We start from the raw sequence: 14,834 nt of genomic DNA, 5'->3' as shown, positions 1-14,834 counted from the left end.
CCAAACACCAACTAACATCTGTGTTCAATGTGGAACAATTTGCTTGTGTTAACAATCTCACTTACAAAGTAAGAGCAAAGCTGGAACTCATTTGTATGTTCTAATTTGAAACACTGAGCACTGGCTTCCCTACAGCTTTTTAAAGTCCTAGCACTGGTAACCACAAATTCCACATGAACATCATTTGTGAAAGCTGGGGATTCTTTACTTCATGAAAAGTCATTTTTAAAAATATGTACATGTTGGAAAAATGCCAACTATGCTAACACAGGTTTATAATATCTATAAAATGGGGCCAAATTATTATGATTGGTTTCTGTAGCCCTAGAATTTACCATACACAATTTAGAATAAAATCACAAATTGAGGAACACAGAGAATTCAGCTTTTCTTAATCTAAAGTATTGCATCACTAGAACCCAGAACCTTCTATATAACCTTCCATTTTCCCATTCCTACAAAAGAAGTATTTCTGAGGAAGTGAGGATTTATAAAGTATATTAAATACCAGGAATTTACCATAAACCTGAAGTTTTCTTTTAGTGCTTCAAAAATCCATTATCATTTAAGACCAGATAAATTGCATGACTAATCAGCTGAACCTAGAAAATGACTTCCAATGGAACAAGACTGAGTTCAGCCACTGAACCAAGGGGTGCAGAGTGGTTACACCTCTCATGTTCAAGTCACAAAGCCGTGAAGCCTGGAAGGAGATCTACTGCCCTGTATAATCAGAATTTATTGGAGTAGTTTCAGTGCTGGTGGACTGCACATTGTCTGCGAAGTTGTGTGCATGCTCAAGAAAAAAAAATTCTTTCAGTACACTTAGTTCCTTTGTCAGCAACTTAATTTTGACTCCAACCTTCCTTCTCTTCTTTGAGCTGCTTTATCCTTTGCAGTGTAGTTTGAGCTTTCTGCTTGCTTTTTAACTGACTCTTTTTCTCAGCCATATTGTTCCACTCTGCGTTGGCGGTATTTCTCACTATTTCGATCCATCAGTGAGCTCCTTTTGCTTTGTTTGCTTGGAAGCACAGCTTTGCCTCCTGCCCCAGGCCCAGTGGGCATCACCCGAGGAACCTGCTGTAAGCCACTGGCATGTACCTGAGTATAAATGACATTTATTCCGTTCACTCCTGGAGTAGCGGCTCGCTGCAGCAGTTTGCTCATTTGGGCATGTTCCTTTGCCAAGACAGAACAGGAAGAAATCAGAGTAATGTAATTCGAGGAGGCCACACTCAACTGCCAAAAAAATCTTTACATGTACCTGCGCCTGTGGCCCGCCCGCCCCTAGAGGGCCTCCACTCCAAGTGGCCCTTGGAGTCAGAGAAGTGGAGCAATGGTTATGAAACCAGCAGCATTCCCCACCACCACGGCCACTGGGTTTCGCCCCTTTTCAGTCCCGTAATTATACTTTTAAAAAAATAAAGTGGAAATATCAAAACATCTTTCCTATTTAAAGTAAAATGTACATAAAATAGATCCTTTTCTTGTTAACAAAGTGGTCCTATAATATCTCACTGTCTCAGTTTGTACTATCTATTCATTTACTATAGTAATTTTGCCTAAAAGCCTGGAACAAAAAAAATGAATCTGCCATAGCACATAACATATATCCAGTACATATTCTCTCATTACCATTTCCAACAATCTATATAGGTGAAGATTACATAATCATGCACATCAATAGAGAAACTATATTTTACTTCTAAATCAAAGAATAATTAAAAGAGTAACCATATTTTTCAGAAACTGAAAATATTGGATAAGGCATAGTGCAAATTTTTGATAGCTAATGAACACCTGATTTTGAGAAATACCTTAGAATTTTTATATTTCTGAAAGGCTAAAAAATTGACAGTATTAGCACTCCCCAGGCAAAGCAACCATGGTGACTATAGGAGAGTATTTATTGAACAAGACTGTGGATTAATACAACATGAAAAGTGTGACAATTAATTTTGTTAACATTCTGTAGAAGGCTGGACAAAATCATAACAATATTTTTATAAGATCATATAAAATTTGTAGTTGCTCTTCAATGATTAAGGTAGCTCTACTTGAAATATTTATGAATATATATATATATATATTCATAAATATATATATACCATATTTTTAGAGTTCGTTCCACAACCTTAAGAGCTGTCCTGAAGGTTCCAGCATTTATCCTTTGCTGAGACATTAGTCAAACCTTCGCCTCCTGGATTCATGCTGTCTGATTATCAAGGACTCATCAGCATTAACAGGAAGGACATTCCTTAAAGGAGGAATGTAAAATCTGTACATTATTATACAAACAAACCTAGAGCATTCAGGTGTACTTTTAAATTGTTCGTATACTAGCATAGATGTCCCCTGAGAAGCTCCACCCAACTGTTGACTGAAACAGATGCAGAGACTCACAGGAAGTCTATGGAAAAGTTGGAGGAGGAATTAAAGGACCTGGAAGGGATAGTGACTTTAACACCAACCAACGTGAGCTGTACCTATCCCTCCCCCAACACATGTAACAGAAGTGTTGTTTGGTCATCATGTGTGTCCTCAAACTGAAGTGGGGGGTATCCCTTACTCTGCTGTCTGTCTGTGGATCCTGTTCCTCTAACTGGACTGCATTGTCAAACTTCAGTGGGAGAGGATGTGCAAAGTCCTGCAGTGACTTTATGTGCCAGAGTGACATGGTACCGAGGGCCAGGGCATGGCTTCTCCCTTCTCAGAATAGAAGAGGACTGTGGAGGTAGAGAAATGGGGCTGTGATAGGGTTGCAAAGTGAATAAATTAATTAATTAAAGGAAAAATTTTAATATATAACCATTATTACTACTTTGAAAAATGGTTGGGACAGCAAATAGATATTGGTTTGCACTGATAAGAGCATACTATGAGTTTCAGAATCTATCAGTATAATTATGGAGCTCCTTGACTTAATGTACACATGAATAAAAGCAAGATCAAAAGAAAAATCAGTTTTCATTTGGAAATATGAAGGAATGAAGAGACAACAATAGCTGAGTATGTTTTACCCAACCCTAATGCAATGGACTGGCCAACAATTTAAATATTTTTATTAGATTTTAAAACCTGATAATTGATGAATTATTTTTAGTATCATTTCTTGTGAATACTCATCGAACTGTGTATACTCATGCAAACGCATAATACAGTTTATTTCTTATATACAGAAACATTTAAGTTAAAAAACAGAACTAGCCTCATGGGTATTTATACAACAGTATTTTGAAATGAAATTATAGTATTGATTTGCCAATAAAAATAAAACAATAGGAGTGGATTACCTCACTTATTCTTCTTCAACTGGAGGGCAATTTAAATTATAGTGGTAATAAAGAAGGTAAAGTTAGCAAACCCCAAAGCTAACTATCACTATCCTTCAAACATTTTACTTTTAAAGTTGCTAGTAATTTGTCTACATATTACACAGGCACTATTATATAACTTGTAAAATTTGAAAGTTAGTTTCCTATCATGTAAGCTATTGACAATAACTTCTAATTTTAAAAATTGCTGTGCAAGCATGAGAACCTGTGTTCCAATCCCCAGCACCAATGTAAACAGTTGAGTGTGATGATGTCAGCCTGAAAATCAAAAACTACTCCAAGTGTTTACTTACAACTTTGTATTCCAAAGGCTAACAAGTCAGTACAAAAGGTGATTCTATCTCAATGGTAATATATTCAGAATATATATGCAATAAAGTCAATGTCCATTCTGAATTATCATCTGGTATGTACCTATTTTACTAAGCATTTAAGGAGTAGAAACAGAAACCTACTAATAAAACAGGTTAATTTTCTTTAGTTTCTACAGTTACGGTGAGTAATTACACTGTCATAAAGGCAATTATTCAGTCTTATAATAAGAATAGAACCTAATCATGCATTCCACATTACACAGAAAAAATTGGGAATCACAAATATCTTTAGGAATCTAAATTCCAAAACAAGAAGATGCAAACAGATGCTGTCAGTAATTGGTGCCACCTAGTGCTGAACACATTGCAATGGCAGCTTCTGAATAAAGCTTAGTTACAAGGAAGGTAACATGAAGAATACAGAGCCACCTAGTGACAATTTTAGCAGTTCAGACTTGTAGTACTTGTTTTAAAATAGATAGTCCTAAGTATCAGTTTTTTATGAATGTAGAATATTTTTTGTTTATCCCATAAATCTTTAATTTCTAAAATATTGGTCAGAACTTGATGTGGATAGCCCTGGTGCTGATTGTATTTTGATGTTAATTCTGCTTCCCCAAAGGAGCTTCCAGGGATGAGTAGTGAATCACATACTCAGGTGACCATTCCCTAATGAATAAAGATTTCTAGGAACCAATCACTGGGTGAGGAGTAGGCAGGATTTTCAGGTCAGAGAGAGGAAGTGGGAGGCAGGAGCCAGATACTTGCTTTTGGACAGGGAAAGGTTAGAGAACAATATGTAGCTAACCAGACGCCCCTCGATTAGATGGCAGATCCACCAGGATTCGCCACCAGAGGAGTTAAATTCAATATAGTTTACAAATTAGGATACTAGTTGCTGTGCCCAGCTACTAGTTACGTGTTGATTCTGAACTAAGTTTTGTGATGTCCTTCACACAGTGACTCAACTAGGTTCCAGGGAGAAAGGTATAGTGGCAACCGTGGGTTTGCAGGGAGTCCACCTCAAAAGGCCATGGGAATTTGGAAGTATGGGGCTGGCGTGGTAGCAACCAGCCATGGGAACTTAGCTAGTCGGGTGGAGAGATTTCGGAGCTCTGGATCAGAGAACCTCGAGATGGGTGGTCTCTTCATGGGGCTAGCCATGGAGGTGGCAAGACCACGGGGTGGGGGGTGGGGGATGGAAAGCAACAAGAGTTACCATGGGATAGTGCCTTTTTTTTCTATTTCCTGCTACAAGAACTGACTCGAACCTGTAAGCTTAATTTAGTCTGCCATGTGTTTTGAACAATGTATGAATTAACAATGTTTTTATGTTTGTGTGTGTGTGTGTGTGTGTGTGTGTGTGTGTGTTTGTATATGCATATTTGTGTGTGGTGAATACACGTGTGTACTCATGTTTGTGACTGTGGAGGCTACATGTTCAACGTTTTATATCTTCCTCTTTTGCTCTCCATCATTTTTTTTTTAAGATAGTTTCTCATTGAACCTGGAACTTGACATTTAAATGAACCTGTCTGGCCAGAAAATCCTGTGGATATTCCCATCCCAACTTCCCAAGAGCTGGGGTCCCAAGCTGACACCACCACACCCAGCCTTTCATATAGATGCTAGGAAACTGAACGCAGATCTACATGGTTCCACAGGAAGTGCTGTACCCATGAACCATCTTCCAGTCTATGCTTTTCATTTTTACAGAGTCAAAAATATTTATCAAAAGAGGAACAGCATCCTGTGACATATGAAAACTGTATGAAATTGTTATTTTATTGTCCATAAATAAAATTAAAATGTAACTATGGCCATTTTTTGTATGCTATATATTTGCTATGAGCCCACAATGAAAATAGAAGAAATCATATATGCATAGGAAAGTCTGAAATAATTTCCAACTGGCCCTTTACAGACAAAGTTTGCTGACCTCCCTCTAAAATATATTACAATAGAAAATAGAAATATCCCATAGAAGAGTGTATAGTTTTTATGTATTATGTGTGATACCTGTTTTTATATATTGTTTCTTTAATACATTTATTATTTTCTTCATTTATTAAGTTCCAATTAAACATCACATTCCAAAAATCTAGATGTGATTATTTACACTTTCACTCTAAAGGAGTTTAGGGTAAAAATTTCAAGGTTGGATTCTATTCTTACTTTAAATTTTCCCCTTTTGTTATGAATGTAGGTTTCAGCTTAGTTGTACAAAAACTCCATGCGATTCAGGCAATCTCTATATCTCCCTTATACTGTCTAAGAGTGCTTCACACAATGTGAATATGCCTTTTTTACAAAGATTCAGAAGTGACAAGAAGTGGTAAATTGTCACCTAGCTTTCCAATGTGTTCACAAAAGATATTGAGAATCTCTGATCATTATATGAGGAGGTTAGGGTCAACTCCAAAATCCCTTGTCTAAGAATTACAATAGCATAAGGTTTCTGAAAATAGAAATAGGTTCAAAGTAGTTGAAGATGTTGGTGGTAAAAATTAAAGTACAATAAATTTATCCTGAAAAACAGATATTAGAACTGTTTTTTTTTTTCATTGTGAAAATGGAAAATTAAAACTCACAGGAAGGAGACGAAATATTACTGGTTTAGATATTAACTAGTCTGCAGTAATTGTCACAAAATAAATTCGAGAGCAGAGCTTAGCTGCACAATGTACCCTGATCTCCATCATTTGACCCAAGACTCTGCCTGACTTCTGGAGGAGGCCTAAGCGACCCCAGGAACATCCAGATCCACCTGGGGCACAGCCAGCAGAGATGAACAGCATGCTGTTCCTTGAACTCCATTATCAGGCCCACTGCTCTGCTTGCCTCCCAGAAGAGGCCTGTCAGCCAACACCAAGGAAAAGCAATGGCGATAGGCCAGCATAAGAATACAATCAACAAGACCCAGGGCAATATTGACCACCTGTAGTTATCCTACTACAGCAGGCCCTGGATATCCTAACACATTGGATGCAAGAAAATGTCTTTAAATCTACTCTTATAAAGACAATAGAGACCATTAAAGAGCAAAAGAATAAATCCCTTAAAGAAATACAAGACAAATCATCAAACAAATGAAGGAAATGAATAACACTGTTTGAGATATGAAAAAATAAATAAAAGCAGTAAAGAAAACACAAACCAAGGCAATCCTGGAGATGTAAAACTTATGGAAGAGAAGAGGAACTACAGACTCAAGCATCAACAACAGAGTACAGGAGATGGAAGAGAGAACCTCAGGCATAGTAGATACAATAGAAGAAATCAATACATCAGTCAAAAAAAATGTTAAATCTAAAAGTTCCTGACACAAAGTATCCAAGAAATATGGGACATGATGAAAAGACCAAACCAAAGAATAATAGGAATAGAGGAAGATTCCTAATTCCAAGGCCCAGAAAATACCTTCAGTAAAATCATAGAAGAAAATTTCCCCAACCTGAAGAATGCCTATAAACATATAAGAAGCTTACAGAACACCAAATAGAAAAGACCAGAAAAGAAAATTCTCCTACCACAAAATAATCAAATACTAAATGTACAGAACAAAGAAAGAATATTGAAAACTGCAAGGGGGAAAATACAAGTAACATACCAGAATTACACTAGACTTCTAAACAGTGACTCTAAAAGAAAGAAGAGCCTAGCCAGATGGTTTCTAGACTCCAAAAGACCACAGATATCAGCATAGCTTACTATACCCAGAAAAAAAAAATTAGAGCTGGAGAAAACAAGATTTTCCATGACAAAGCCAAATTTAAACAACATCTATCCACAACTCCAGCCCTACAGAAGATACTAGAAGGAAAATTCCAACCCATGGATGTTAAGTATACCCAAGAAAATACAAAAAACAAATAACTCCACATCTGCCAAATAAAAAGAAGTGAAGCGCACACGCGCACACGAACACACACACACACACACACACAGAGAGAGAGAGAGAGAGAGAGAGACAACCGCTAATAACATCAAAATAACAGGAATTAACAAAAATTACTCATTTACATCTCTTAACATCAATGGGCTCAATTACACAATAAAAAGACACAGGATAATGGAATGGATGTGAAAACATGATCTACATATAGGAAACACATGTCAGCAACAGATAGATATTACCTCAAAGTAAAGGGCTGGAAAACTCAAGAAACCAAGAAAATTAACCCAAAAATCAAGCTGGAATAGCCATTCTAATATCTTATAAAATAGTCTTTTAACCAAAATTAATCAAAAGATAACAAAAAAGAGTATTTCAGACTCATAAAAAGAAAAATCTACCAAGTTAATATTTTAATTCTGAACATCTACGCCCTAAAGGGCACCCACATTTGTAAAAGAAACATTGCTAAAGCTTAAATTGTACATGGAATGCCCCCACATTAATAGTGAGAGACTAAACACCCTATTATCACCAACTGATAGGTCATCCCGACAAAAATGAAACAGAGAGATAGTGAAACTAACAGATATAATGAATCAAATGGACTTAACAGATATGAACAAAACATTTCTCCAAGACACAAAAGAAAATACCATCTACTCAGCACCTCATGGAACCTTCTCTAAGATTGACCATATAGTCAGTCACAAATCAAGCCTCAACAGAGAGAAGAAAATTGAGATAACCTCTTGTATCTTATTAAACCACCATGGTTTAAAGCTGGTCTTCAACAACAACAGAAAACCTACAAACTCATGGAAACTGAATAACTCTCTACTCAATTACTAATGAGTCAGGGAAGACATAAATAAAATGAAAACTTTCTAGAATACACTGAAAATGAAGGCAAAACATACTCAAATTTATGGAACACACACACACAAAAAGCACTGCCAAGAGGAAAGTTCATAGCATTAGGTGCCTGCATAAAACAATTTGGAGAGATCTCATCACTAGCAACTTAAAAGCACACCTGAAAGCTCTAGAATAAAAAGAAGCAAACATACTCAACAGGAGTAGACAGCAGGAAATAATCAAATTTAAGACTGAAATCAATAAATTAGAAACAAAGAGAACAATACAAAGAATCAATGAAATGAAGAGCTGGTTCTTTGAGAAAATCATCAGAATAGACAAACCTTTAGCCAAAGTAACTAAAAGGCAGAGAGAGAATACTCAAATTAACAAGATCAGAAATAAAGGGAACATAACTACAGACACTAAGGACATCCAAATAACCATTAGGTAGTACTTCAAAATCCTGTACTCCACAAAATGGAAAACCTAAATGAAATGAAAGATTTCTTAATAGATACCACTTACCAAAGTTAAATCAAGATTATATAAACAATTTAAATAATCCTATAACCCCTATGGAAATAAAAGCAGTCATTAGAAGTCTCCCAGTCAAAGCAAAACCAAAAAACCAAATCAAGCAACAACAAACAAACCCCAGGGCCAAGTGGTTTTTGTGCAAAGTTCTACCAGACTTTGAAAAAAGAACTAATACATATAATCCTCTAAATAATCCATAAAATAAAAATAAATACAGAAAGATCATTATCAAATTAATGATATTTGTACAGAACCAGAAAGGCTGTTTAATGGATTTGACTCAAAGACCCAGAAATAAACCCATACACCTACAGAGGGCTTGTGCTTGGAAAGATGTGGAACAAGAAGAACACTCCTCCATTGCTGGTGGGGGTGCAAGCTTGTATAACCACTTTGGAAATCAATTTAGAAGTTTCTCAGAAAATTGGGAATAGTTCTACCTCAAGACCCAGCAATACCACTCCTGATCATATACCTAAAGATGTTCCACCATACCACAAGGCCACGTACTCATCTATGCTCATAGCTGCATTATTCATAATAGTCAGAAACTGGAAACAACTTAGATATGTCTCAACTGAAGAATGGGTAAAGAAAATGTGGTATGTTTACAAAATGAAATATTATCCAGTTATTAAAAACTAGGCCATCATGAAATTTGCAGGCAAGTGCATGGAACTGGAAAATATCCTGAATGAGGTAACCCAGACTTTGTATCCCTTTCCTCTAGCTGGTATGCTTTGGCTTGCCTTGGTAGAAGAAGATACATTTAGTCCTCCTCCTCCTGTGACATGATGTCCCTGGAAGGGTTGGTACCCATGGGGGTGGGGGTAGGCTACTTCTCTTAGGAAAAGGAGAGGGGAAAAGGGAGTGGGAGAGGAATATGATGATAGGACTGGGAGGAAAGAAGGGAAGGGGCTGTGATCAGGATATAGAGTAAATAACTAAATACATTAATGAAAAAATGCAAACGCATATGGATACCTGGTTTTTGATAAAGAGTACAGAAATATATACTGAAAAATTGGTGATGGTAAAACTGAATTTCTTCATGGAGAAAAGTGCAAATAATTCAACATTCACTGCCTTGCACAAAACTCAACTTGCAATGAGTGAAAGAAATCTATTTAAAAAAAGATATACTAAACCTGATAGAAGATAAAATGAGGGATAACTTTGACTTCATTTGAATAAGCAACGAATTTCTGACCAGAACACTGATATATAGCAGAGACACTAGTGTCAACACTTAATAAATGGTACCTTGTGGAACTGAAAATCTTGTAAGACAAAGGACACAGAATTTAGACAAAGCAGGTGCAACAGAATAACTGTTTACCAGCTTCACATGACAATCCACTAGTGTCAAGAATATATAAGGAACTTAATAAACTAGATATCAAAACAAAATAATTTTGAAGTATTCTTGTAATGTTACTAATACTGATACTATGAATATAATTCAAATAAAGTGTCACATAAATAGAAGTCATAGAAATTTTATAGAGTGCCCATTTTCTAACCTCTGTAGGCCCATAGAAGATTGTCCACACCAGTAGTTTTGCCAATATCTGTTAGGAAACAGAAATCATTAGGGTTCTAATTTGTATACATGCATTTGGGGAAACCCTGGTAATTAAGGTCACAGTCTACCATGACCACATAGCTCCTCTGAACTCCTTGCAAAATGGAGGACTCCCTTTACCAGCAGGGCTTTCCCTTCTCTTAAATAGTCTGGGGAGCCTGACACCCCAAACCTGGGGAAGATGGAGTAGATCAACTCCCATCCACCTCCATAAGAACCTGCCCAATAAGTACCTGGAATTCCTGGAATGCCTCTCCATATAAATGAGGCATTCCCAGCACTTTAAACTCCAGCCAATAATTTCATTCTCTCTTAAAACTCCTTTCTACTCTACAAAGTTCATATATATTCCTTTTCCATCCCAGAAAAAAAAAAGTGTATGCTTACAAGCCCAAACCAAATAAAGATATCTGCACAAACTAAGATTATTTTAGAGAGCTGTTTCACTGAAGATTGTCAGAGAAGGCCTTCATCTAAAAGAGCTGTAACACAAAGATACTGGAAGAAGGCTTTTTCTCCTACCACTCCCTATTCATCTCCAGACCTTACCCATTCCCATCACAGTGTGCAGCTGCATTTGACAGGGAGGACACAGAACCACAGCTGGATCCCAACATGCACACCACAGCTGGTACCTGGAACATGGGGCCAACAGCTGGAGGAAGTGCATACCTGATACCACAATCCAAGTACATGTCTTTGATTGAAAAAAAATAGACATCTTAACAAGTATGAGATTAAATATCACTTTCGGTGTTGATTTGCATTGCCCTCATTGTTAGTGAAAAAAATACCACATGCAATCTAAAAGCTATAACTCTAAAAAATGAAAAGAAATACAAATAATATTAGATGAGAAAATTAAAATAAGAATGATTAAATTATTCTGCCCAAACTAAAACAGCTCATAAATAGTGATAGTGTATTCTGAATCAAGGTCATTTTTTAACTTAATGAATGTAGTCCTTATAGTAGTACCCAATTAAAATCTACTCAAATCAATCCAGGTAGAGGTTGCACATTTTTTGCTATCTACCCCAATGTTCTGGGTCCTCAAATAAAAGACACACACACAGCCTTAAATGAGCCACATCTTAACCTTCACATGGCTAATCTACCTCCATCTGATATTCCCATGTTATTACTTACTAAAATCTATATTCTACCTTTGATACCCTAGACCCAGTCAGGAGACCCTCTTGGGGCCATGCTTCCCTAGCTCTTACATGGTAGCTATGCTCTCTGTCCCTCAGCTTCTCAGGCATGTCATCTTTCTTCTCCTTCTCCCATCATGGCAGATTTCCTTCTCTTGTCTTCTAGTGGTGCTGAGCTGAGGACCAAAAATTACCTTTCTGAGCCAACAAAATCTTCCCAAGGAAGTTATATAAAAATTCAGGGGAAAAAAAGACATCTTTCATTACTCAAGAGCTGCTAGACCTCGATCTAAATGTAGAGAACCAAAAGATAATCTAGATCATCTGGGGGGTTGTGGTGTGCAGGACCATAATCCTTTGATTTAAGAGTGAATATACATTGATCTCAAAGTCAAAGCAGGTTCAATAGTCTACTGGCTTTGAGAGCATCACAATCAAGTTTTGTTGTTCACTACTTTGATTTAACAAAAGGCTTTACTCAATTTAAATCCTAAATCTGAACTTTAAATTCAAATGTAGTAAGCAATCGAGTTAAAAATACAGAAGTAAAAAACATGTAACTACCCAGATATTGTTCAGAAAGACTCTTCCTGGAGAGACAAGGCCCATGTCTGTTAACACCAGTTAGGGAGTCCATGGCATACTGAAGTATGGATATCACCAAAATATGACTTGGCGAACCATTGGTTTTATTAGGCATACTTAAAGAAATATGAATGAGGGTTACTTGAAATGACTCAAAGACAGCTGCATCACTGAAGGACACCATAGTATGAATGGTAGCTCATAAATGCTGTGAACTTGAGGCACACTGCACAGCCTTCAGGCAGCTCAACAGGTTGGAGAGTACCCTTTTTCCAGGGATTTGGATGGTTTAAACCACTTCAGTGTAGCTAGTAAGGTATCAGAGTCTTCCTTGTGGCTTGTCTTGTCTGGGAATCTTTTTTCCTTCTCCTTCCAGGCAGCTCAGCTGATTTCTGCTTTTTCCAGGTCGCTGATCTAGTTTCATGGTCTTCTTTGTTACTTGTCTTGTCTAGGAGTGAATCTTCGCAGTCTTTATTCTTTATATAGCCTTGTTGAGGAAGGGGCCTAGTGAATCTCCACAGTGACTCCCTGAAGTTATTTTGAGTTATTTAATCTCTGTCTTCAGCTTCTTTGTAGGATTGAATGAATCTGGGAGGAAACTGTTACACAACACCAGATGAAGCCAAATCCTATGGGTGGGAAGTAACAGAGTTCAAGGTAGGAAAAAAATGCCCAATTAATTTTAGCAACCCATTTAAGAATTTAGAACACTAAAGCTAGAAAGAGATGGCCATCTCAACGAGGACTCTTGTATACTGTTTTTTTGGGAGGGAGAATTTTTTGTTTGTTTGTTTGTTTGTTTGTTTGCATTGATTCAAACACTTCATTGACAAAAGGTTTATAAGGAAAAAAAAAACCTTGAGTATTTCAAAAAACAAACAGTATGCAGAGAAAGAGTAAGGCTGGCCCATATGCCAGTTCTATTTCTACAGTTTTTGAGAAATCTCCAAACAGATTTCCTAAGTGGCTGTACTATTTTACACTCTGATCAACACTGTATAAGAGTTCCTCTTTTACTGCATCTGTCAGCATTTGTTACCATATGTATTCTTGATGGTGATAAAAATACCAGAAGGCAGTTGTCCTGGCTAGCTTTATGCCATAAATTAGAATCATTTTAAAAGACAAGCCCTCACAGAAGAAAATGCCTCCATGTAATTTACCTGTGGGCAAGTCTGTAGGATGGTTTTGTAATTAGTGGTTGATACGGAAGGGCCCAGCTCACTGTGGGTGGTGCTATCCGTGGGCTGATGGTTCTGAGTTCTATAAGTAAGCCATGGAGACCAAGCTAGTAGGCAGAACCTCTTCGTGGTCTATACATCAACTCTTGCCTCCTTTTACCTTTACTTTGTTGGAATTCTGGCCCCATAACTCTGGGTAATAGAATGTGACCTGAGAATTATAAGATAAAATGAAACCTTTATGATGTCTTATTATAGCAACAGAAACCTTAACTAAGACAGCAATGAGTTTCTAATATTCATTTGGCAGTTTTATTAACTTTTGTCATTTATTTTTATTTTTTCCTTAAAGAGGTCATCTACCTGTTGGGTTTTGTTTCTCTAATTCTGAAAATTATAAAATACATCAATTTATATAGCATAAAGTATATCATGTTAATGAGTTTAAACTATGCAATGCAATTGTTCATAGTATATTTTAAAATTATGTACAAACATCATCAGTATCTAAATCAAGAATATGTTCTTTATCTAAAAGAAACCCTGTACTCATTAAGCACTCACTTTCATTTGAAATTCTCACCACAATTTATCTACGTACTGTCTCTATGAATTTGTATATTGTGTGCATATCGAATGAAAGCAATAATATATCTCTCATTTACAAAAATGCTTTCAAAGATCATCCATGCAATTGGATATATCAACATTTTATTCTATTCTGTTGTATGGATCTATCATGTTTGTTTCCCTGTTCATCAGCAACTGGAGGATGTTTGAGTTATTCACAATTTTGGCTATTATGAATAACATTAAAATTTATAGAACAACTTTTGTGTAAACATGTATTCAATTGTCTCTCATATGGCATGACTCTGTTACTAAAACTGTTTGAGGAAATGTCAAAATACTGTTTAAGAAACTGAGAAAATATTTCCCACAAGGATATGGTTTGTTTGACAACAACCTTGCATGGATTTTTTTTTTTAGCTACATACCTGTCTTCATGGGTGAAATATCCATGCCCTTTTCCATTTTTTCAACTGTGTTATTTATCTTTTTTGTAGTTGAATATTGGTATACATTGAATTTTGATGAGGTCCAGTGAGATATAGTTTTTCTTGGTCACAAACTCTAGTGTGATATACAGGAAAAAATTTGTCAGATCCAAGTTAAATTTGCAGAGGAGAGAAGAAAGAAATAGAATAAAAAAGCTTTTTCAAATCTTTAAACTTGTCTGGGATTCACTTTTTCAAATTGAATCCAAACAATTTTCAACTCAGCCTTACATTTTATGTTTTTAGGGAGTCTAAATATCATTCATGAGTCACACCTTATGGTTTTCTAGGTATTTTCTAAACACAAATCCAGTTTTGAGCATGTAAGT

General features: G+C 36.3%; 1 pseudogene; it reads right to left on the bottom strand.

Moving 5' to 3' along the window:
- Positions 1–715: 715 nt before the first annotated feature.
- On the bottom strand, positions 716–14,482 carry LOC114623256 (annotated as a pseudogene).
- Positions 14,483–14,834: the final 352 nt, after the last annotated feature.

The sequence above is a fragment of the Grammomys surdaster genome, unplaced genomic scaffold (genome assembly GCF_004785775.1).
Source record: "Grammomys surdaster isolate TR1022 unplaced genomic scaffold, NIH_TR_1.0 195, whole genome shotgun sequence".
In the NCBI taxonomy this organism is placed as follows: Eukaryota; Metazoa; Chordata; class Mammalia; order Rodentia; family Muridae; genus Grammomys; species Grammomys surdaster.
This window is presented reverse-complemented; position numbering and strand designations above follow the sequence as displayed.